The sequence below is a fragment of the Lagopus muta genome, chromosome 9 (genome assembly GCF_023343835.1).
Source record: "Lagopus muta isolate bLagMut1 chromosome 9, bLagMut1 primary, whole genome shotgun sequence".
Taxonomy (NCBI): Eukaryota; Metazoa; Chordata; class Aves; order Galliformes; family Phasianidae; genus Lagopus; species Lagopus muta.
Genome location: NC_064441.1, coordinates 14,797,543 through 14,822,547, shown reverse-complemented (window position 1 = coordinate 14,822,547; position 25,005 = coordinate 14,797,543). Strand labels below are relative to the sequence as shown.

General features: G+C 40.9%; 1 long non-coding RNA gene across 1 annotated transcript in view; it reads right to left on the bottom strand.

Annotated features, from left to right (window-relative positions):
- LOC125697466 (uncharacterized) overlaps positions 1–23,045 on the bottom strand; it is a 199,812-nt gene extending 176,767 nt beyond the window's left edge. Inside the window, exons 1-3 of the long non-coding RNA XR_007378805.1 lie at positions 23,009–23,045; positions 10,975–11,047; positions 7,241–7,383 (exon numbers count right to left, since the gene is read on the bottom strand). This is a non-coding gene — a long non-coding RNA (uncharacterized LOC125697466). The remainder of the gene's footprint in view (positions 1–7,240; positions 7,384–10,974; positions 11,048–23,008) is intronic.
- Positions 23,046–25,005: the final 1,960 nt, after the last annotated feature.

Genomic DNA, 25,005 nt, shown 5'->3' with positions numbered 1-25,005 from the left:
AGAAAAAAACAGATAAAAGTACTGTACACCTTAGCAGGGAGCTTTTTCTATGAATAATCATTGTCCTGAGTCAACTGACTTTGCCTACTTAAGCTATCTCTCACATCAGAATCCAATTATAGCAAAGCTTACAGAAAACAGGTTTGGCATACTTTAATATTTTGGTATTGATCTAATTTAGCTCTGGTTTCAATTACAAAAGGGAGCATTTTATCAAGAGATAGACTTTGTTTGTTGGACTTTAAATTGCTTTTTTCCTTATTGTCTCTGATCTCACTATCTGGGTATTTTTGCCACGCTTACTGCTGCAGTTTTAGAGGTTTCACCCATTTTACTGAGAGCTTCTTTACTGGAAAATTTAAACCTAGCTTCTCCAAGTAAAAAAGATTAAACTCAATACATGTAAAAACCAAGCTGGGGTTTCTGTAGCAACCACTCCACAGTGATGCAACTCAATTTGACATCAAAGAACAAATGTATCAAGTCATCCTGACAACTGAAATATTTGCTGTAAGAGGAATGCATACATATATCTGGAACAAAGGAGGATTATCCTAAGTAAAACGAGCATTTTATTTAGTAATATATGTATACTGTATCATCCTACTTGAGGCATCTTTTCTCCCATCAACATGCATAACTGCCACAAAAATTAGCTGAAGTTATCCACAGAAACTGAGAGGAGAATAGACCTCTTTATTTAGTTTTCAGATGTTCAGAAGAATTATCTCATTTTCCATTTAATGACATACAGAAGATATATGGAAGCAATTTTCTTTCTTCCTGCTGAATTTGGCTTTAAAGTCTACAGCTTTCCTTCGTAGATTCATTGAGGGGAATGTCATCTCTGCAACCCAAAATAGTTGCATATATTTATAAACTCTGAAATTACCTCTGGTTAACAATATGCATCTTTCCGCTACCAAACCTCTAAGCCTGACAACAGGAAGAATGTGCAGCACTGTGCTCTCCCAAAATACAAATCGCATATGCTGATAATCTGGAATTTTTGCTGAATTAAAGGGGAATTATGAAATCATAGCAGTGATTAGAATCATACACTGCTGCAGGCAGATAGCTAGAGTGTTGAAATTTCTAAAAAGGAAGCTGTCAAATAGTGGGAAGCGATTTGCAATGATCCATTGCTCTGTGAATAAAATCACAAACTCTGTGCTCTGTTGAGCTCCAGAAGTGATAAAGCTTGAATTCAAAGTTTATAGGTCCAAAAACAAGCCCATTTTATGGACTGCCACAACTTCTAGAAAAACTTCACAGAGGTTAAGGAACATTACAAGCTCATTGCAACTGAAACACAGTTGCTAGTGTGTCTTCAATTACCATAAAAGCATGACCCTCAGGGGAACTGTCCTTTAAAATCCCCTTTGGTACTGCTAGATATGAGATACCTGTTTGGAGCAGCTCTACCCCAACCAGAAACATGCAGTGCATCTTCCCCCAATCTGATCAGCAACAAGAACAATGAAGTTTTTCTGCATGAGGTAGCATGTACCCACCGCTCCTCTCTGATATGGAAGAAGAAAAACCTGAAGACAGCAGCTTATGCTAAGGGACTATTTGTTGACTTCTTCACTAGGTAAAGTTTCAAGTTCCTACTCTGCCAGAATAATGTTGAAACACAAAATAGTATAAATCACTTGCTAGCATTAAAGAGAAGAAACAATCAGCATGCATTTTTTATGACGCTGGGAAAAGCACAAAGGACTGGCCCAAATTATTTACACCAAAGGGATCAGTTAAATTTGAGTATACATTGAGTATATGCTGGTTTTTACTTTAACAATCTCAAGCATTTCGTTTTTTAATTCCAAAGTTTTGAATCCCCAGAATAGAAGTTAGTCCACCTTGGATAGCCTGGGACTCATCAAGGGACCTCTACAAGTACTTGGCTATGACAAAGAAGAGGCTGTGGGCAGCTGTTCGCCTTGGACTTCAAATCACTCCTAGAATTTTTTTAACAAGCAATATCTACTCACACCAGCAAATCCCATGGTTATCCCTCCAAGTGGAAATGTATTTGCTCACCTGAATGCATAATTAATATATCTTCTAGCCACAATATGCCAAAGGTATTATCATCAGCTACAATGGAAATATGAATTCCGTCCTGTATAACCACTGAACCCATAAGGCCACAGTCTTCCCACTACCAATACAAATGTCTGTAACAAGGTGTCAGGTGAGCACTAGCTTAAAAGAATAAGATTATGCTAATCACAATAGTCACTTCTGCACAACCCAGTCCTAACAGGATTCTGATGAGAGGCATGACTTAACTATTCAAAGTTACACTTTTAGCATTTGTGCCTCTTGAACTAAGAATTGCCTTTAAATTTGATCACTAAAGAATTTGAGTTACAACAACAGTGAATTTGCCATATCAGCATGTGCAAGGCTTCACCCAGCAGGCAGTTTTTTCCCCAAAGCAAGATAGCAGGCAATAGCTAAGAACATGCTGCAGCCAAGGTTTGCATCTCCATTGTTCGCTACTATGTAGCAGCCCAGGCAGCTGCCCCTCTCCCAGTCTGTCTGCGCTGTACTCAGCTAAGGAGGGCACCTCATCCTTCAGCATGTGCAGCAGTGTAGAACTCCTCTGCAGCCCGTCCGACCACCAGAACATATAGAAGCATGTTTGTAATGGCTCACCATGTCAGACTGTCATGGAAGCTTAGGTCAGAACTATCTCATTTGCTGAAGTCCAGAATAAAAACTTCACTGACTCCCCAACAGCATTCTCCTCGACAGATTCACACATGTTAAAACACAATCCATCTAGCTCACCTAAGGCTCTGAAATGCATGAACTCTTCCACCTATAGTATTGATTTTCCTTCTGAAGTTTGTTTATTTTAAAGGCACGGGTCTAGACAAGGCTCAAATGACCTGGAAAAGCCATAAATGTAAGGTCACTGTAATATAAAATGTTCTTTAGAGCAAGGACACCAAAACATTTAGTTGCTGGTTGAACAAGCTTTACACAAACGATCACAAAGCTCTCCGGTCCTCTGTCCCCACAATCCTACCACTGATTATCCCCTTAACTAGCTATAGTTCTGACTGCCAGCACCTTAGTTGCCACAATCAGTGCTGAGCTAAAACATGGAAGGCTGACCTGTACAGAGAGAACTCCTTTGTTCAGTTAGAGAATCCGCAGGCATGAACACCAAAGAAAATGTTTGGGCTACACTGCACTAGATGAAAACTGCCATACCCCCAGCTTCTCTATCTTTAAGGGGAGAAAGCTACACATCCTCTCCCGCGCCCCTAGAAACATTCATGCAAACAGGCCAACACTCCCAAGAGCCAGAAACAAAAACACCCTGTGGCCTGGTTTAATTCCTGGACCACAGTTGGTCATCCCAGATGTGAAACATCAGCCTCATAGATGCTGTCATCAGTCCAGGATTTGCTGACCTCACTTTCCATTAACTCAGTCAGCACAAGGCTAGCCAGGTGCTTTCTCTACACTGAGATTTGTCCTGTCACAGCTACAACAAAGACTATACTCCAGCAGAGAATTGGGACTATTAACAAGCCTAAACATGACCTTGATAAATTTGTTCCAATTCAGGTAAGGATGTCAAGCTGCTGTCCTTCAGTTGGTGGTGTTTTAGCACTTCAGCAAGTGCTGAATAGTAAGAGCCAGGATTCTACAAAGTGCCTGGCAGCCTTGGAGCTCCCCTTAGATATGACGTGGCATTCCCAGCACCTGGCTGGCTCCAGTACAAATGGTGCAGTGGTACACATACAAGGAGGGAGAGGCTTGTCAAGCTTCCCTTGCATTCATGTTTATTGCTGCCATGCCTCAAGTAATGCAAATGCCATGTAAATTGAGCATTTCTGTCCTTACTAGTTTATGTTCCATATGATTTCCTTCGCATAGCTGACATCTTCAGTAGCCTGAGGCCTGCTTTTTGCACAGACTTTATACTCACATAACTAACCATGTAAGGTGAGTGGCTGTTTTATTTTAAATTAACCTGGCTTCTTAGATAAATCCTACTATGAAGGTGCCCCATAGTACTACAGTGTATTCCACCTCCCACAGAGGAAAACCACACCATCATCTTCACAGCTCCCACTGCAGCTCCCACCCAGACTATCAGCTCATTTAAAAAAAAAAAAAAAAAAAAAAAAAAAAAAAAAAAAAATCAGCTTTGATAAGGCATTGATAAACCCTTTAAAATTGCACACCCATAACCCCCACCCCCAAATATGCCTGTGACATTTCCTTTAGTTTGCCAGGAGAAATCCTGTTATGCCTCGAGGGGTGGGAGAAACTGCTTTCAAAAGGCAGCTCTCACAGAGCCTGCAGCTCTCTATGGGGCAGAGCAGCCCCAGCACCACCTGGGCCACGCAGGGCCCTTGGGGCCTGGGCACACACTGGTTGGAGGCTCACACGCCACCGGAACGGGAAGGCACTCATTGCACTCAATTGTTTTCCTGAATGCCTTTATGAACAACAGCAAAAGGAAATATTACAGCCTGGACGGCAGCCAGAGGCCTGCTCAGTGCAGCGGCGCGGGGCTCGGAGCAGCCAAGGCAAACACACTCCCAGCACCGCTGCTATTTTTGCCTGTGTTTCAAATTAACCGCTGCCTTTCACACAGGGCTCTCCGGCCCCTGCTTCCAGACTAGCAGACACAGCCCTTTTGTTTCTAACGTGGCCAGTTACCTTCAGCAAGCACTGCAGCGTGCCTTAGTACTCACCACTGGGCCAGCGCTGGGCCTCGCCGCCCCTCTGCACAGCTGGGTGCCAGCAGCGTGCTGCTGCAGTGGGCACGTATGGCTCTGCCTCATGGCCGCCAGGGCAGGGCACGGCAGGGCAGACAGAGAAGCCCTGCAGCCCTCAGAGCTATTGCAGCATTTCCTGCCAGGATATGTATTGCTTAATTTTGAGTAACAGCCCCTCTGCAGCCTGGCAGGCAGAGAAATAAAAGAAGTTTTCTGTTCCACACATGCAGTTGGGATGGCAGCAGGTCTATGGGAGGGTGCATCCCTGGGCACACAGAGCTGTGACCAGTGCAGGGCCTGAGGAGCCACTGTGAACCCGTCAGTAGACAAGGTCAGGTCCTGGCAAAGCCTGGCTGCCAGCCTGGCCTCCCACTGCATCCTCTGGCTTCAAGTGGCAGAAGCAGAGTTTGAGGGAGAGTCACAAGTCCCATTATTGCCTGAACTGCCCTCGGCCCTGCTCCCACTGAGCTCTCTGTGAAGGGCAAGGCCCCAAGGGGCACCTTGCTCTTCAGTCATGCCCTGGTCACTGGCTGGCTGCCTGCAGGGCAAAGCTGCTCTGGGATTTCTCCTTTCGAGATGGGCATGGTGGGAGCACATGTGAAAACAGTTAAGTGCAGCTATTTGGTCACAGGAATTTACATGCTCAGCTGCTGAATGAAGCAGGAGACTGTATAGTTAACTGGAGATGTTTAATAGATTTGTAGCAATGGGTGGTGGGGCTTTTAAGTGCAGCAATCTGTTTAGCTCCAGACTGAGAAACATGCAGCAAGTTCATATTGCTAAATCCATTAACTTCAGAGCAAGGACACTGGGGTGAAATCTGGCACAAGGCTGAGGCAGGACCAGGCATACTTTACTCTCAAAGCCAATCATCAGTGAGACTGGAGCAGCACATGGGACCACAGCTAACACAGTGCCAGGAAGCCAACATCTTTCAAGTTTCACAGGCAAAGTTTGAGAAATAGCATTTTACAAGTGTTATAACTTGAAAGAAATTTTCCAGGCTTTATTAAGCAGCATGTTTTGAGTTTGCAAGAGGCCTGGGCACAGAACGCTCTTAAAAATATGGGGGATCAAAATAAGACAATAAATACTGCTGACCCAGCATTCTGTTCCCAGGTTGAAACACAGTCTACTGATAGGTGGACTGGGACTCAGGACACCTGGACATGATTCTCAGATGCATCACTTGTCTGCTGGGCAGCCTCAGGATATCACTATCTTCCCATATAAAATGACACTCAAAATCTATCAATGAGAAGTGCTGCACAGGAATCAGTCTCTTTCACTGTCTTCCCGCAGTGCCGACATGCAATCCTACGTCACAGTTGGCATTTCTGTCACAGCTTGCTTACGGTCCTAATCCCACAAAGAGATCTCTGTGGAAATGGTTTCTATTAGAGCAGTTCTCTTTGCAACACAAGTCCAAAAGAGATGCATGAACCCAGAAGCATACTTCTACATGGATTTGTTATAGAGTGCTTGGGCTTTGTTATAAATGAAAAACCTCAAAACCAAGAGATTATTGCAATTTCAGGCTTATTCTGTGACACAGACATTATTGCTTATATTTCTGAAGTCCCATTCACAACTACAGGAATAGAAATAAATAATAATGGTACACAATAACTAGAGCTATCTGTTCAGGCAAAGCAGAGTACAAGTCAGATTCAGTTTCTGTAGGCTACCAGAATTTCTAAGTCATTGAGAACAGTATCACAGTATCCATTATGGCTGTAACATGCTTTCCCTGCTCTCAGGTAAACGTTTCAAAGAAAACAAAACAAGTGAGCATTTGTTCAATCCCATGATGTGTTATATACTAGGGGGCACTTACCTTCAAGTCAACCCTTACTTGAAGATGGTGAACCAATATACCTTATACCACAGGCCTATATTTTGAAGTCTTTATACTTAACAGAGCTTTATCACGAGACTAGGATCAGTTTAACATTGGAATCTCCCAGGGTACATATACATGATGTATCTATTTGAAGGCTTGGAATCCTATCCAGCTTTGGACCGGCTGCAGGACATATACCTTGCCTTAAGATTTCTAAAATGCCCACTGCCATGCTCTCTAAAGAAAATCACAGAATGGCCAGGGTTGGAAGGGACCTCAAGGATCATGAATCTCCAACCCCCCTGCCACATGGAGGGCCATCAACCTCCACATACTGAGCTTCAAGAAGATCTCAGAAAAAAAAACTAAGAATCACATTTACATAAACCAGACATATCAAATCCTCCTCCATCTCTGCTGTAGAATATTCCATTCTCTGGAGTAAAATAGTCAAACTCTTTTGTGACAAAACCTTTTTCTCTCATGAAACTGTAACAAATCTTTCATAGGTTCAGAAAGTACAAATTTGGCCAAGGTACATAAGTGACCAAAAGAGCAATGGGAAGCTGAGTATACAAATACGTTGCATTGTAGATCATCTTATCTATCTACACTAAGTTATTTATATGGAAATAAGGGTACTTACAAAGTGGATCATTTGATTTTTTTTTTTTTTTCCTATTTGAAGTTGTCCACACATTGCAAAATTCTCAAATGCTTCATGGAAGATCCAAACAGCAGAAATCCAAAACAAATGTCAGATACGTGTCTTCAGCCGCACATCCATCACTGTAAGAGAGAACAGGTGCATCAGTCACATTGCGTTGGTAAGTTAAAAAAGCCTTTAATTCAAAAACAAGCTTCAGACTCATGGCTCACAGAACACTAATTTCAAAAAGTATTTTCACTGGCAACATTCTGAGTCACAATTATTGGTTTTATAAATGCCTGTCCTATTGGAATTTGAAAGAAGCAAGCACAAAGGTGGTCACACAGTACAAAGCTAGAAATGCATTCAGTTCACAGATTTGGCACTGTAGAGGACATTTACAAAGAATATAGTTATACATGTGGAACTTCTTAGATCTACAGCTCCAAAGCTGACCATAGCACCAAACTCAGGGAACCCACCTTCCCAAACATCTCCCCAAAATGAGCTGCCCCCATGATGAGTACCTAAAGTCTCCCGGCACAAGGCAGGTTGTACCAGTCAGCCTTAGATCTGAGACTCCAAGGGGCACTGAGCTCACTTTTCCAAAATAGCCATGTGCCAGGTGCAAGATTATATTCTTTAGCAAAGCTGCAGCAATTCAGCAAAAATGCATGCAATTCCAAACATTTCAGCCTCAACAGATCTCTGTTTGTACAATTTGGCGTCATTGGAACACTTCCAGACAACACTTCTTTCAACTCTGTTCATCCCAGATCTCTGGGTGGTACTACACCTCTGACACACGTGTACACATGAGATAGAGAACACGCTGGAATGTAGTTATAGCCCAAAACTTCAGTAGTATGAATGGTGGAGACTAATGATTAGATCAGACCTGGATTCGGCCACAGTGTTCGAGAGATCCCAGCTGACATATTATACTGGGAAATTCTAATAGGCAGAGGCAGATGGAAGGCAGGGAGAAGATGGAAGTAGCAGACTCCCTAGTAATTCATCAGTAGTAAAGTCATGAAAAATTCACTGAAGCCACCCGTGTTTGTGCCATATTTGGAGATATTGGAAATAAGATATGAAAAAGGCAAAGATACAAGGAGTTAATGATTTATTTGGGGGATAGTTAATTATAAATAAATAACAGGCAAAGGGCATCGTGGATCTGCTGAGTAGCTCTATCAAAATAAAAAGGAGATGAGAATCGTTCCACCACAGATTAAGAAAAATTGAGAAGATTGAGCATCATTGTTCAATCCCAAGTCAACAAGGCACTTCATATCTGCCCTTAACTACAAGGCTGAAAAAGAGGAGGTAAAACAGATTGTTTTCTGCTTGTACCAATAGCGGAGCAAAATGTGATCTTTACTCAGACAAGAGCATAGGCTTTAATTCTACACATCATTATAGAATGCAGTGCAATAAAAGAAAGTGCACTTAGTTTATTCTGAAACCACAGTCTGTATAAGCTTGACAAGAGTAAAACATGACAAAAGAAAGTAAGTTTGAAAGATCACAAGGTAACCCTCCCTATTCTTTACTAGAAAGATAGAAGGCCACACGTTACACTGCAGATAGTATTCATTTAACATGAAATTTGTTGTTAGTCCACAAACACTCTGAACATCACAGAGAAACAATTTAGCTTGCCAAAACTGGTAGCAAGGAACTGAAAAAAGGAGATTGACTTCTTAGGCAGTTGGTTTATTTTTGTCACTGCAGGAAGAGAACTATTGCCCAAATCAGGAACATTTCCTGGTATGGCACAGGGACTTTGATAGTCAGCTGGTAATACATTTACCAGCTATCTAGTTTTCCCAGAAGTGTCTTGACCATAAGTGACTCATCTGCGTCCAAGGAGGATGACTAATCGTTCTGATTTGTTATGCTGTGGCCTGCTAGCCATTTCAGCTCTGTTTACTTTGGTGCCAGAATAATATTTTATGCACAGAAAATTAGGTTCTGCGTAAAAATAGTTATTTAAACTGTATTCAAAAGTAAGAATTTGTCACCAAGCATCCACAAAATGATACTCTAGGCAACATTTGGAAAATAGCTGAATCTTTAAAGGGGATGTAGAGTTACAAGACAAGCTAATAAGCTAATTAAGCCTGAAGTTAGTTGATAATTGCAGGCATCTTCCAATGAAATTGCAAAATCCCGAGGATTGTATGTAACCTACAAAAAAACCCACATTATTATTTTTTATAAGGAAGCAATGGAGCACTGTGTTAAGGGAAACAGTCTCAGTTCTATTTAATTAATAGCTCTTGATGTTCACTGTACTAGAAACCACGTTGTAGGATCCAGCAAAAACAAAATCTTGAAAAAGATAGCTCATAGTTTGGAGAGCATGGGCCCTATATGCTTTTATCTGGGCCAAAATCTTTTTTTTTTTAAATGAAGGTCTACTACAAAAAAAAAAAAAGCAAAAAAAACAACAACAAACAAACTGACATACCCATGCATTGTTTTCTTATGATACTATTATATCGTGCAAATAGCAGTTAAGGAAAACGTTCAGTTCATGAGCATAACTTAGACTAAGCACAGGACTCAGGAAAGTATGAAAAAAAAGTACAGCACAGTGGAAAAGAGCATTTTCCAGAAGCAATCTGAAATAAAATAGTAGATAGGGTAGATGGTGATAGGACAGAGGGGAATGGTTTTAAACTAAAGGAAGAGAGATTTAGATTAAATGCTAGGGGGAATTTATTTTTTTTAAACTAAGAGAGCAAGGTGGTGCTGGAACAGGCTGCCCAGAGAAGTTGTGGATGCACCATCCCTGGAGGCGGTTACGGTCAAGTTGGACGAGGCCCTGGGCAATCTCATATAGTACTTGATCTAGCAACCGGCAACTCTACCTGTGGCAGGGGTTTTTGGAACTTCATGGTCCTTGAGGACCCTTCCAATCCTAGCCATTCTATGATTGTATGATTCTACAAACATCCATAGGCTCAGATGTAACAGCATTATCTCAGCAACTGCAATAGTTCACCTATTCCTAATCTGCTTGAGATCTTAGAACCACTCAGGCAACTTTCTTTCCCCATCTCAACCCACAATAATATTGTATGGGACAAGTAAACACACCGATTACATCTCTGCACTGGAGTGCCATATTCCAGGTTTTCTTCTCCTGATTTTTTTTCTAAAAAGATTTTCTTGGCCTGGAACTCCTCTATTGCCCAGTTTCAATACGTGCACTAGTTGTTACTCTGAATTAGCTCTGAGCCTAGGGCAGAAAAATAACTGTACTCCTCTCTGCCCCTTATCCACCAGGATGAGAAGGATTGGAAGTGTGCGTGTGTATTTTCTAAACCATAATTAGATTACAAAAACCAACGCCTTGAACAGTAGCTTATTTATATCAGTGCAACCATGATAACAGACATCAACTAGAAATTTGGCCCCCTCTTCCCAGACAAACTTTTATTAATTTAGAACTACAAAACAGTACTGAATATGACACTTTCCCAGAGTCAGGCTCTGAAAAGTTATCACAGAACTAATACACAATTGAAACATCATAGCCATGAAAATAAGCGTTAATAAAAAGATGAGATTCTTCAGAACAGGCATCACTTCCCAGGGGAGAAGCACAACCCCAACCAATAGCAACAACTTCTTCTGATTGGTGAGAGGTGTGCAAACACATACAAGCTTTCTAACAGCGATTACTACTGGTCTAGTACTGTGGGGTTAACTCTGCTTACCTCTGCTCCCTATGAACACATTGGTTCAAAGCTCTCTCAAAACCATCTGAGTATGCTGTTCCCCGAATTTCTGCTGGAGAAGAAAACATATCTGGGGATAAAAATGTTCCTTTAAAAAAAAAAAAAAAGAAAAAAAGGAAGAATAAAGAGTAATAGCGCTGAATCCTTACCCTAACCTCAAGCCAAAGATCTTTATTTTTACATGTCTCTTCGAGGTCTGCAAGGAATTCCCCCCCCCGCCCCTCCCCCCCCCCTTTCAGAAAGTGCCTCTACACTTCCTGGCTCTTACTGACAGCTACTAACATACTTCTAGAAAGGTTTCCTTCTTCATCCTACCTTATTTTGGGTCAAAATAGCAGCAAGAATTTTCAAACCCAACAAACTCAGAATAAGAGCATTTTTCTCACATTCATCAACAATTCATATTGTTCACGCAATCAAACTTCATACATAATGCTTATTGATACTTGCATAGCAAAAAAAAAAGATTTTTCTTGGCACATTTTTTTTTTTGGTTTATAAATGAATATCTAAAGAGAAAAGAAAATTGTTTATTTAAATAACATGCCCAAAATTTATAATTACACTCATCTGAGGGAACTCATCTCTAAGGGAACTGAATAACTTAGAATGCCTTTCATGTGAAAAAAACTACTAATGCAAACAAATGTTTGCCAGCTGTGCATTAGAAACAGTCCTTTTATTACACTGAACTTTGTATTATTAGTAACGTTTCTAGTATACAACTTCAGCCTCTGATATAAAATACTTTGTATTTTCTTAAATCACTCTCATGAAATGGCCTGTTCAAGTGGATCTGTCATTGTGGTTTCCTGGATTTCTTCAGCCTTGTTTAAAAGCTTGTAAATTCCCATGGCTGATAGTAAGCTAAGGAAGGAAATAAAAAACAGTAAATACCGCTTCAATGGTGTAAGCCTTTTTCTGCTCTCTTTTGGCTGACAGTACTTTTTAGGAGATTATTATCGACTTTTACACAAACATCAAAACAGTTCCAGATGGGAATCCATCTGTATGTCCATTTAGCACCTTCAATTAAACTCCCTTCCATCAAATCAGTCTTCTCTAAAGATGTGTACTGGTAGACTAATGTTTGGCCAAAGTAAGTGGGTCAGGGCAGCCAGTTTATTTTACGGGAGTACTTGATACTCCTGTACTACAATACAATAAACAGATGAAGCAACACAAAGGAAAATTAATATTATTTTACTCCCTGTGTCTCCCCCGAGGCCACAGAGCAGAACGTGTGAAAGAAATAAGTAAACCAGGTGAATTGTATCTATATGCAGCAAATACTCTGAATATTTAATTTCTACTACTTTTTAATTCGTTTGGTTTTATCTTTGATGTTTGAAGCTGTGAATAGTAGGTACATCTAGAATATTTTTACAGCACTGGGAAGTGACTACACATTTGGAGTCCCAGAGAGCTGAATTAATCTCATGTCATATTCTCTTTGCTCTCTGATCATGTACAAAAATTGCTTGCGATATTATTTCTATTGCCACAAAGGAGAACAGAATGCAGTCCAACACACTGATGGAGAGCACAAAATGCACAATCAAGTTCAGTTCTACTTTTCTAATAGCACCTAGCTGTCTCATATGCTGTACATAACTCCGTGACTTCTGGAAAACATGAACAACAGTGTAAAGATCATGCCCTCTGAACAGAAGATCCAGTTTTTGCTGCAGTCACTCCAAGAGAAGACGTAAGAAGAAATTCTGACTAGTATAGTGCTGCCAGAAGATTATTGACACCGAGTTGACCGACTAACAGCATACAGAGCTGATGAAGAGATTTAAATGGCACATTCTGGTGAGGGGTTCAAAAGTCAAAAGTCATAACCCAAAGTAATTGTGTATACCGGAAATTCAAAACTATTTCACTCAGGGTCAGAATAATGAACTCATGAAATTAGTTGCCAAGAAAGAGGATGGAAACAAGTACTGCAGTCTAAGCGGCTTGGAGACATCTTGGCACTTTTATGGAGAGAGAAAGGATTAAAGGATATAATGACAAAACAGAAAACTAGAGGTTTAAGATAAACTTAAGGGGGGACAAGCCTGTGAGGTCAAGTGGATTTTCCTCTCCAGGCATTTCTTTTGTGTCATTCTACCCCAAGACATCATGTCAAATTGAATAAACAACCACTGAATCTCAGATGAGGAATAGACTTCTATGGGATTGTGGGTATGAAGAAGCACTATCTTTTCCTCTGCTTGATAACAAAAGCAACTGCTAACAAACAAGAATGGACTACTTCATCTTTACAGAATGCCATGCACTAACTCAACCTAACATAGTACACAAGGTTTTATAACATCAGCCTCTTCCCATAACCTTGTCTTCTCCTTTTCTCTGACCCTGCCAAAATATCACAACCAGATAATAAACAAAAAATAAACTGAAAAAAAACCTTAATTTCAGAACCCAACTCAGCTAACCAGTGCCCACCTTGCTGGCAACACACTTTTTGAAGGCAAGTAGTATTACTAAACTACTGAAGACCTACATAAGTATTAACATGGGCATGCTGTATGCAATTGGAGGAAGCACATGGAGTTATTGGATCATTGTTTTAAGTGACAAAGCACTAACAAAGGCACTATTTTAGACATTTTTATTATGCAGGCTTTTTGGAAGACCTGTTAGGAGTTCACATCAGATAAAATAATTTCAGTGAGAAGCTGCATGTCTATTTATAAAAAAGTGTAAAGCAAGATGCATTTCCAACTTAACGTGTTAGATATTAAAGCAGGACTCTAGTAAAAGTTCCATTTGACTGTTTGTAAAATTAAATTCATTTTCTACATTTTAGCTGCTTTCCTCTGCCTCTTGCATGAGTTGACACAAGCTAAAGCAGCTGGAGCACATAAAGACTTCTCCAACCAGCTTTGTACTCATCTTTCCCCAGAACATGTGGGATACTCAAAAATTCTGTAACAGTATCTCACTGCTGTGCCCTAGTTTGTTGAGTTGGGATTTATTTATTTTTTTGGTCTCAAATGTACCTGAGAAAATAAGATCAAAGAAGGACAGTAACTAGATTACATCAGAAGTAACACCTACCATAGAATGATGACAATACTGATAAAACTACCAGAGAATTTGATTTTTCTCACCAGCATAAACCAAAGCAGATCTTCCAAAGACATCCATCTGAGGATGCACCTAGCCATATCTCCCACTCATCCACTTCTGTTCCAAAAAGTGTCAGGGGGATTCCTTTGCTGATACTCTGTGAAACACAGCTGTGCTGTGTCTCAGCTGACTCAATAAACACTCAACTCTGCTATCTCCAGATCTTGCTTACTGACAGGCTTCCTCACAGGCAGAGGAACTAAATGGATTTTGTACTTTTCAAATGCTGAGAAAAGTCCCTGAGCATGCTCAATTTGTAACAGCATCCTGTCAGGCCAGGCAAGTATTCTTCAGACAGTGTAGCAGCTTGAGTGGGAGCTGATTCAGATCAGGAACGAATCTAAGCAACAGAGCATGGAGCAAACTTGCACTCAGGCTAGGGAATTTGTTCAGAGATAAGAAAAAAATTTTAATAATTTTCTGAATTACAGGAGGCATAAATGGAGCAAAACTTCAAACACCGAGCATTGTCATCATGTTATCAGAGGTCCAGCTGTTTTACAGAAGGCATGTACAAGATTGTGTCTTACACTTTTTGCATAGAAACCAGCTTTGTTCAGACCCTACGATATGGCACTAGAGAACATTCTTCTGACTGCCCACAGACAGCTCTGAAACAGCATTTTCCCCAAACCCTTCAGCTTTCAGCTACCACTAAAAAAAAAAAAAAAAATTGTCAAAAACTTCTGCAGATTGCCTTATTCCTTAAAACATTTCTGAGCTGCCCTAGAATTTCTGCTAATCTATGTTTGTTTCTATGTTTCCAGTGTTAGTTTGACACCCTCTGTCTCCTCTGAATCCCTCCAAATTTACCTGCATTGCAAGTAATAAACCTTGTGATTGATGAAAGGGCAGTTTAAACAATTATCTTTTACCCCATGTAACCTTACAATATAGAGCCATCTTATCAAATTTGAATTTTGTTTTCTTAAAGCTTAATTTGGCTTCTAATTTAATTTGCAATTATTCACTTTCAGTATTGCGAAATCTTAGGGCATAAAAACCTCCCTCCTAACTGAAAAGAACAATTAACAGCTTGGTATTCAGGTACAAGTTACACATTTGTTTATAACATTTTGTATTATGAGAAACAATTTTGACAGGCAGAAAACCAGCTGTTGATAAGTACTTCATAAAAGCAGACTCAAGACAGTTTACCTTCTAGAAATCCACAGTCCTAATTCTACGAAAATTTGTGCACAGAGACCCAGTAGGAACTCAACAACATGAAGATGACAAAGTAAGATTTTAGTCTCTTTCCTCCTCTCCTTCCATTACTGTAGCTAGGTGCAGCACAGTGGTCAGAGACCTCACATATCCCACAGATGCCTGACAGCTGTATGGCCAGCATAAGCACAACACGTGCAGGAGCACTCTTCATAGCTCCATGCTCACCTTCATGCTTGCAGTCTGCCCAGCAGCCAGGCTATGTGGCATTTCTGGATCCAGGACAGCCATGCAGGCAGCACCTGCGCAGGTCTCAGCTCAGCACCTGCAAACAGAACTGGGGGCTTCTGAACATTTGGTGTCTTAGTGCTGCATAGACTTCCTCCTATCCAGTTTTCTTTGCCATTATGCTCTAAGGCTTTCCATGCCCTGTAGAGGTCTGCCTTCAGTGAAACAACAAACAAGAACATTTGTCCACATACAGGATTGGTGTCAGACAAAACAAGTTCCTATCCTCTCTGATTCTTTCCGTACCGTTGCTGTGTTAAAAGACTTGTAACAAAAGATTTCAAGCTCATTATTCAATAATGGGTGTCATTCAGATTTCAAATTCAATCTGGCTCTGCTAATTACATGTCAGTGATTTATTTTTTTTTCCTCCCCTCTTTTTCTAACAGAAAAATAAGGTACTACAACTGGCAGTCTGCCTGAAAGGTTTGAATGTCGGAGCAGTAATTTGGAATGGAATGGATTTGACTCAACCAATGTGAGAACGAAAAATAGCTATTAGAGATTCTCCTGACAAGTTGATGTGACAGAGAGAAGCTTAGAAACACTTTCACACTCCTGCCATTAGAAGTGGGCTCTGTCCTGAACAGTACAATGCAAAAAGCAACTCCAGAGTGTTAAAGAACTGCCCTGAAATCTCCGTGCCTTTTTCTGTGGTGAGGAACAATGCTTCCTCCCGTACTTCCTCAGGTGCAGAACTGACCTCACCTCCACCAAGTGCCAAATGAGGTGCACAAAGGGACTGACTGTGTGTGATGGGACACACAGCCAGCAGGACACGACAGTCCTGCCTCAGGAAGGAGATTCACAACATGTCAGATGAGCACTTTTGATGAGCAGGTAAGCAGAAGGCAGGGAGCTGTTCTAACCACTTATTCCTCTGCTACCATGGGCAAACAGCTTCTGAACACTCCCTAGTGGAAACTTCCAGTCAGGTACAGTAGAACTACAGGGTCAACACTATCTTGCCTCTTTCCACCTCACCTCCCCTATAAAACAAGAGTCATCCTCATCTTCACTACAAAGCATGTAAAGAGTTACTAAATGGAAATAGTAAGTAATAATTACTCATCACAATGAAATGAGAATTCAAAGCAAAAGTTGAAGAGATATATGAAAATACTTTCAATACAGACTCCCAGAGAATGCCCCAGAAGAGGGATATTTGAAATAAACAGGTCTGCATTTTTTCTGCCCTTTCCGCAGGGAGGATGACATCAGGAGGTAGGAAAGACGCTGATTCTTCTTCTTCAGACCTGCATGTCTTCACCATAACCACAGAATTAAAAGCAGACTGAGACATGCAGGTCCTTCTAAACACAAGGAATTCATGCCCTCTGACCACTGCTAGCCACTTCACATTTCCTTAGCGCTATCACTCACAGGTTGCCCAAGATCTTCAAATAAGGAAATCTGAAAAGTATCCAAAAATAAAAATAAAACATTTAAATAGATCAAAGGTTTCCTGAGAAATGTATCTAGCTTCAGAAGACCAGCTTATGTAACCATAACTGCCACACGTATAAAAACAAAGTTCTTTAAACACTGAAAGACTGTGTCCCATCTTCCTCCATTGTGCATTTCACTGACCTCTTATGGCTGCCTTCCCCCCTCCAGATCTGTTTTCTGTCTCTTTTTCCCAGAAGTTCTTTCTCTTATCAATTTTTTCAGTTCTCCTGCCATATCTCAATACTTCTGCCTTCTTCTAGCCAAGCTATCAGGCTAACCTGGCTTCTCCTCTGAAGGCACTGCCTGCAGCTAATTCTGTGCGGAAAAACCACCAGCCTGACAGAGCAGCAGGGAAGATTCAATTAAAAGCAGTATAGTAGAAATGCTTCATGTGTGACCCCTTTCCTGCTCCCCAATGACATATCAGCCTCCTTGATCCTTCCTAGAGATAGCAGCAAAAACAACAAATGACATGAGAGAAAAGACTTGTCAAAAATAGATGACCTGTGCCACCAACTTCCCTACTGAAGGGATGATTTTGTTCCTTATTGACACTTGTTTTCTGCTAGGGATATGTTAAGGCTCAAAATTTTCAGTTTATTGCTGCTGTCACTTTCAACTTTCTTTTCTGTGATGGGATATAAGATTAAGCACAAAATTGATGACCAAAATCATTTTGCCACCTGAAAAGACAAAAATTGCCTTTTGGTATTTCCCTTATGAGACCTTTGAGTAGCAACTCTTCTTTCCAAAAGATATTTTTTCTTGACTCATTTGAGTATCTTCAGACTTTTCCAGGTTCTTTTACCTTCCACTCGTACCTTTTTTGCAGGCAAAGCTGAAACTGCACAAGAAGAGCAGCACACTACTGTTTCCATAAAGGTGAAAGCTCTGGAAAAGTGATATGTTTAATACCATTCAACCAATTCAAACAACCTGAGAAGGTGAGGAGAAAGAATTCTCTGTTGATGCATACTGTTGCAGTATAAGGGAAAAGCACTTAATGACCTTTAGGCTTACACGGTTACAAGGTTATGCCGCTGTTATCTCAACACTGTCTGGATTAAATTCCAGTTAAAATGCTCAGAATACTTCTGCACCTTTACAAAGTCCTACCCACATGTGAAGTGTCTGTCCATCCACGAACAGATTCCTTGTGCTTGGCTCTGTACAGAGTCCTAAGAAAGTCACTGCAGAAACAGCGATCTAGATTTCTTAAACAAACAGTGCTCACTTTAGTCTTGCCAAGGACTAAAATAATGCCAAAGTGACTTTTTCCAGGCACTCAATACAGAATTTTTTTTATTTTTTTTAATCCCACAGCTTTTTATATATTGGTTTTATGTAAAAATGTTTACAGAAAATGGCAAGCTTTCCTTTTGTTCTTCAGGTTACATGTAACCCCATAAAATGCAAACAGGGAACAAAGTCATCAAACTATCTGACACTCAAAAAAAATTAACTCATCTCTGCATCCTGCTCAAGACCAAATGGTGACTCCCAGCAGCTAAATGGATATTTTAAACATTGGATAACTTATATACTTGCTGGCCTCCAAATGCCACCCTTAATGGGAGTTACACTGACAATCTCTACTAAGAAAGTTTTTGGGCACTAGGGAATCAAACAAAGGTAGTTTCCATTTGCACTTGTACAACATGATGTCTGAGCCTTCACCTTTGTGCAGACTTATATACGTGAAATGAGAGCTGGGGACTGTCACAAAGGCAAAACAAGTCAAGGAGTGCAGTCCTGCAACACAACAGACAAAACCACATCTACCAGATTTGTTAGAAAGCTGGCAGCATATCCTGCCAAGGATCAGCCAAAAAATAAAAAATAAAAACCAAAAAACAAAAACAAAACAACCAAACAACAACAACAAAAAAACAACAACCAAATTTCACTTTTGCAAGGAGTTTCCCAAAGAAATTAAAATCTTTCAAATTATCAGAAAAGTTTCACGATCCTCATCCTCACTCGAACAATTCAATAATGAAATAAAAGTGACTATTGCATCCAGTTTTCCCTTTTTCTCATGCTTTCTCTAAAGATTTAGGAGAGGTGTATATCCACAAAATGAAAAATCAAAAAGTCAGAAACTCAAAACTAATTTCCAAGTAATGCCTTCACCAGCAAATGCACGTACCAGTAGAGGGAAGTGGAGGAAGTTCTGGCACAGCAAAGTTCTCAAGACTGAATTCAAAGGTGTTGGCTGGTGCAATCTACAGTTTCTGTGATTGATGCTCAGATTTCCTCTCATGCTCAGCAAAATACAAGATGCTCCAGCTGTCTGGAAGCAACTGATAAGTAAGAAGCCAAACTTCCCTAAAAAGCAGCTTTCCTGAACAGGACCTCTCATTTCTCTCTTTCATCCTCAGTGGAAAGCTGTCTCTCCCCATCTTTCATCATATATGGGGCTTTTTTTACTCAAGTGATTTTACCATATTCTTTCCTTTTTACTTAACAGAAACTGAGCACACAGACTGAGACCAATAAACGTGTCACAGGATATGCTGTTACTTGGCCAACAGATGGGAAGGTTACATGCCCTCAGGCTATGCTGGCTGCCCAAGGTGGGCTGTAAGAATCTATTTTCCCTGCAAGGCTGATGCACGGGCAGCCACAGTTTCACAGCTCACCATTCTAGGAACACAGGGTTACTTACAGGGATGCAACTGGGGCAGCATACACACTGGCTCTGCAACATCACGCAAGCTAAAAAAATTTGGGACAAGATAGATCTGCTGAGGCAGGAATTTCTTAAATGCCCCTTACTCATAGAGGAAATCAATCACCAAGCTACACATTGAGAACAAAGATGTCGCAGACTCTCTTCGTGCCTGTTCACTCACTGCCAATTGTAGGAAGAGAACAGCTGCTGCTATAGAGAAAGGGCTTCATATTTTGCCATGTTCCTTGTCACATTTGTGTTTCTTCCCCCCCCCCCCCCCCCCCCCCCCCAAGGCCTTATCCCAGTTACTACGGAAGTAAAATGGCAGTTGAGAAATGCTGGCACTTGCTGTAGAGCTGCTTCATTTCTCAGTGTAAAAGTAAGTATATCTCATGTTTACCATCAATGGCACTTGGCCACAAAATCTACACTTTCAGTCTTGCAGTTAGTTACAATCACCACTGTGCAGAGATGATTGCAGAGGGAAAGCTGGGGGGCCTGCACACTTCTCTTCATGAGCATATCCAGAGAAAAAGTTCCAGCAGCTGGGACAGAGTCTAGATCTTTTCTATAACAAATCCAATTCATCAGTAGTATAAAGTATCAGAGTTAACACTGTCAGAAATTTTCCGAGAAAAGTGCTGTTCATTAGAAATACCTTATTCCAGACTTTTTCCAGGTCAAAAACCAGTTCAGTCTGGATTCCCGCTGCAAGCCCAATGATCCTAAATATTGAAGACTGAAAACCAATTAAAAAACAGCAACAAGAAAGTTTGCTACAAACCAGAAACTCTGGTTTCCACCACCCTGGAATGTGTTTCATTGAGTGAAAAAAATGAGACTCTTGGCAAAGATAGCAGAGTTTTTATCACTTAATTTTTTCCAGAGGAGTCCTACAATATTTATTACCTGCATAAGATAAGCATAATGGAATTCATTCCAACATTTCATCTAGAAGAGACTTCATGAGAAAGATTTTATTTATTTATTTATTTTAAATGAGTAGAACCTAAGGAAACATGATTGAGAGTTAGCCAACTTTTTTTTTTTTTTTTTTTTTTTTTTTTTTTTAAATAAAGTGTATCCATTCAAAATTAGTTTCCTCACACTTTGGACACTCACCTGACAACCTGACCACACAATCATGCTGCACTTCGAAGTAAGGGTGAGTCTGCAGCCAGACAAACAAATTGCTTCAGTTCTGATCTCTGTTTCTGGCATTTTTGTCTTTTTTCAAGAAACATGTTAGATAACTGCAAATCTCTTGAAGGGAAAAGCATGCTTCCACTTACTGAGGCACCATCACTTACTAATCTTCAGTCTAAGAAATGAGTAGTGTTGAGCTCTAAGATTAGAGATTGAATGCACAAGTGTTAAACTAGCTGACGGGCAGCATTTCTATGGAAAGGCAAGAAAATTATCACAGTGGAAAAAAAACAAAACAACATTACCTCTGCAGCCCACACCAGGTGTAGTGCATAGGATTCTCAAAGAAAGTACATCTTAATGTACAACAGGAAAAAAAAATATCCACAATTCCTTTCAAAATACTTCCCAAGAAAACGACAGCATTTCTGGGACTGCAAGTGCCATTTTGGGGAAAAGGAGCACCATGGCTTACAGCAGGTATTTGGAGAAGTCAGGCCACAAAACTATCTGCATTCAAGAAGGCATTATCAGTTGTAGTCACTTTTTACTTGCCCTTTTGAAATTAGCCTCCATTCCCAGCTCAAAATAGACCTGGGGGTTGGTAAGAGGGGAAGGGGCAAGCAGTAAGAGAGGAATTATCCTCTCTTGCTTTCCTCATCTGAAAGCCTGTACTATCTGTGTCTACAGGAACAAGTAGGCAGCAGGGCCTATGAAGCAACAGGATACATGACCAGCTGATGACACAGCAGAGCTTAAAAATAATACTGCTGATTGGAAAATGTCAGTGTCTGCTACACAGATCAGACTCTTGGGGATATCTGTAAAAAGTTCCAGTAGTTCTCTGGAGGAGGCAGGGGACTAGAACCTGAAAGTAGGATAGCAGCATCAGATATATGGGAGGACAATTCCCAGGTTTATTCAGTCATCCAGAGCATCCCCCAAAACTGCCTGCAATGTCAGAGCTGTGAAGGGAGAAAGCAGCGGTTTCCAACACACACATTTGAACAGAGCTAATTAAGGTGTTCAGCTTTACAATTGAGCCAGAGTGTTCAGCACCAAAATTATTCCAGAAATTGATCATGGATGTGGCTGAAAGAAAAGCTGCTTCTACACAATCAGTACATATTTCCTACAATATTTTATGACTATATATCTTGATATTTCACATGTACTGAATAATGGGTAATTTCACAACTTTTAATGTCCATACTTAGGATAAACTCTTACAAAGCAAATTGAATGAGCTCTGCTCAAGGGACCCTCTTGCAACACTGTGAATCATGCAATATCCACAGGTATTGCAACATCTAATTGCAAAATCAAGGCTGTTTTCCCCCAACCCTCCTCGTATCCTCCTTTCAGCCAACAGTGACAGTGTTACACAGGGTTAGCAAGTTGAATCAGCTCAATAAATGTTTGACAGTCACCCAACACATCCAACTCAAGGGAGACAGCTGAACTGTGAGGCCTGGAGGTAAGAAGGGGAGTAAAACTTCCCTTGTCATTAATACAGAGCTATTAGCACAGCTCCTTCTGAAACGGTAGGGTTTCAGAACAGACCACTTAGTTGCGGCCTTGGTTAAAGCCCAGAGTTCTGCAAGCCAACACTGCACCCAGGAGCAACAGCACAGACAAGAAAGCAACATGGCATTCATACCACAGGCATCATGGCCTCAGAGACAAAGATCAGGAAGAACCACAAATGAACATACATTGACCTGGTAAAAGCAACTGTCTGCGAGGGATAGACTAACAAAAGGATCTTTTAAACACAAAAGCTCAGAGAACAAACACAACAGATCATAACAACTGAATAAAAAACAGTGGGTATCTTGCAACAGCTCTTGTACAAGGTCTGCTGGTACCTCTTTCCAGACTGAGAATAGCTAACAGTTGGCGAGATACCTGGTTTAGGATAGCAGTGACTGTGTCTCAGGTACTGCACAGTCCACATGCTACTGGAGATTACATTTCCTTCAGAAAATGACCTATTCAGGCAGTACCAATTGCAATGCTGTAATACTATAACAGAATGGAAAACACAGTGATATTAGCAGAGCGGCACAATCCTAGACTGCAGCAAATAAGAACAAGCCCAAACACAGCAGCCATGGACAGAGAAACAAAGGAAGAAAAACTGCTTACACTTGGAAGGCCTCAGGCAGGCATGGATCTCCAACAGGATGCCCCCACCTCCACTGCCAACCCTTAAATGAGGTCTGGGAAGGGGTGCATCCTGGCTCCTCCCCTTCCAATCACACAGGAACACTGTGTGCACCTGGGCTCCCCTGGGTTGGCCCTGCCTGCCCACCAGGTGCTCAATCACTGGTTCAGGCCATGACTCAGCATTTCCACTACACCAACTCATTAATGAGTGGTTAACACACAGTATATTTAAAATTCATGTAGTCAGAAGCATGAGCTCTGGGTTTTAAATATCTCTATTATTTATGCATTACTGTGGTTTTGTAAATAAACAAGGAAAATACTTTGATATGTCAGTCTGATAGAGCACCAGAATAGAACAGACCTATTTGCTCCTTTAAGAAGTCTCTGTGGCAGAAACCCTTTCTTATTCATCATGATTAAAGCTCTTCTATTTTTATAACCCTGAAGCTACAGATTTTTGCAGCTCTGCCTCTCAAAAAGGCATCCTAACGTTATGGGCTAAAAACATTCACCACTCCATTACCAAGCAATAGCAAATATAATGGGAGTACGTTAAATTTGGCTGACAAGCATGGGACAAATGTAGATCTGAGTTGGGTATCTCAGGCAACAGAACTCTTGATCACTCAACTCCTGCTTGAGTAACAACAAACATACCAGATGTTCTATATCTTACTGCCTGCTGTGACACCAAATGAATACACTTGCTTAGAGCCTTCAACTCCAGATAGTCTGAAATTACTTAAAAGAATTGCATCTCTTGATGATCTCTTTAGGAAAATAATCTTAGCACACCTTTCTGCAAGAATATTTGCTTAGGAGGAAGTTGACAGCTATCAATATCCAAGGCAAAATAAGCTGTTGTTAATACAAGCCACATAAGATACTTGTGCCATTTGAAATTAACAGGCTGATAACATAGGAGGGAAGCTCCTGCCACTTGCTGCCCACAGCCACATTAGGCTCTAGATATCACAAAGTAGTCTACTCCACCCTCTGTCCCCAGCAGAGAGTCCATCACAATGGGATAATCCCAGGCTGAAAATTGAGACGGGGGTAAGAGATGAGAACATATAGAAGCTGGGTGGAAGGTGCTGTACACCAGCCAGAGACTGAGGAGTACACTGTGCCATTTACTACTGACTACAAGAAACAACTGAAATGCAGCACAAAGTCCACTGTCTCCTCAGCTCATTTCAGCACTCAGTTGTAGCGCTTATTGAAAATCGTCATAGACAGAAGTGTGTACTCTAAATGTCAGTAAACGTAGGCAAGCTCAGCCATGGCTACCCACAGATGCCCAGGAGAAGACTGCAGGCAGGAAGCTGAGGGAGTTCCTACAGAAGCTGTAGGAAATGGCTACTGCTACTCTGCTCCCATCCACCACAGGAAGGACACAAATGTTCCATGGATTTTAGATCTCCAAAATGGCAGCTACATTAGGAAAGGAGGGGAGTCAATTTGTGTATGTTTATCAGGCCCTTCTGTGGAAATCAGTTGTAAAAATTCCCATATCTGCTAGGTCAGGGCCCAGCCTCTCTGTGTCTCGGCAGGATTATGTTGCTGGACACTCAGGCACTCTCAAACAAAAGTGAGAGGAAGAGGTTGCCTGATCAATCAAGTATTTCCTTTAGCTGCAGTTCTTTTTCCTACAGGAAGCCCTGGCTTGTATAAGCCACTCCAGAAGCAAACATCAAAGGGCTCCTCTATCAGTCTGGGTAATAGACTGCACTTGAACTCTATTCAGTGAAGTGAGACTTCTTAAGCTGAGAGCTAAAGTTAAATTTGTTATTCCTGGCAAACTGCCCAACAGGAAATGGATCTAGGGCAGATGTTTACATCTCAGTGAGAGATTGACACTTTTATAATATGCCATGAAAGCAGAAAGAATAGAAAGAGTTGCTCAAACTATTGATTGTTCTAAGGTCTACTCTTAATGCTGTAGTGATTATGAGACCTCCTTTTAGTAACTG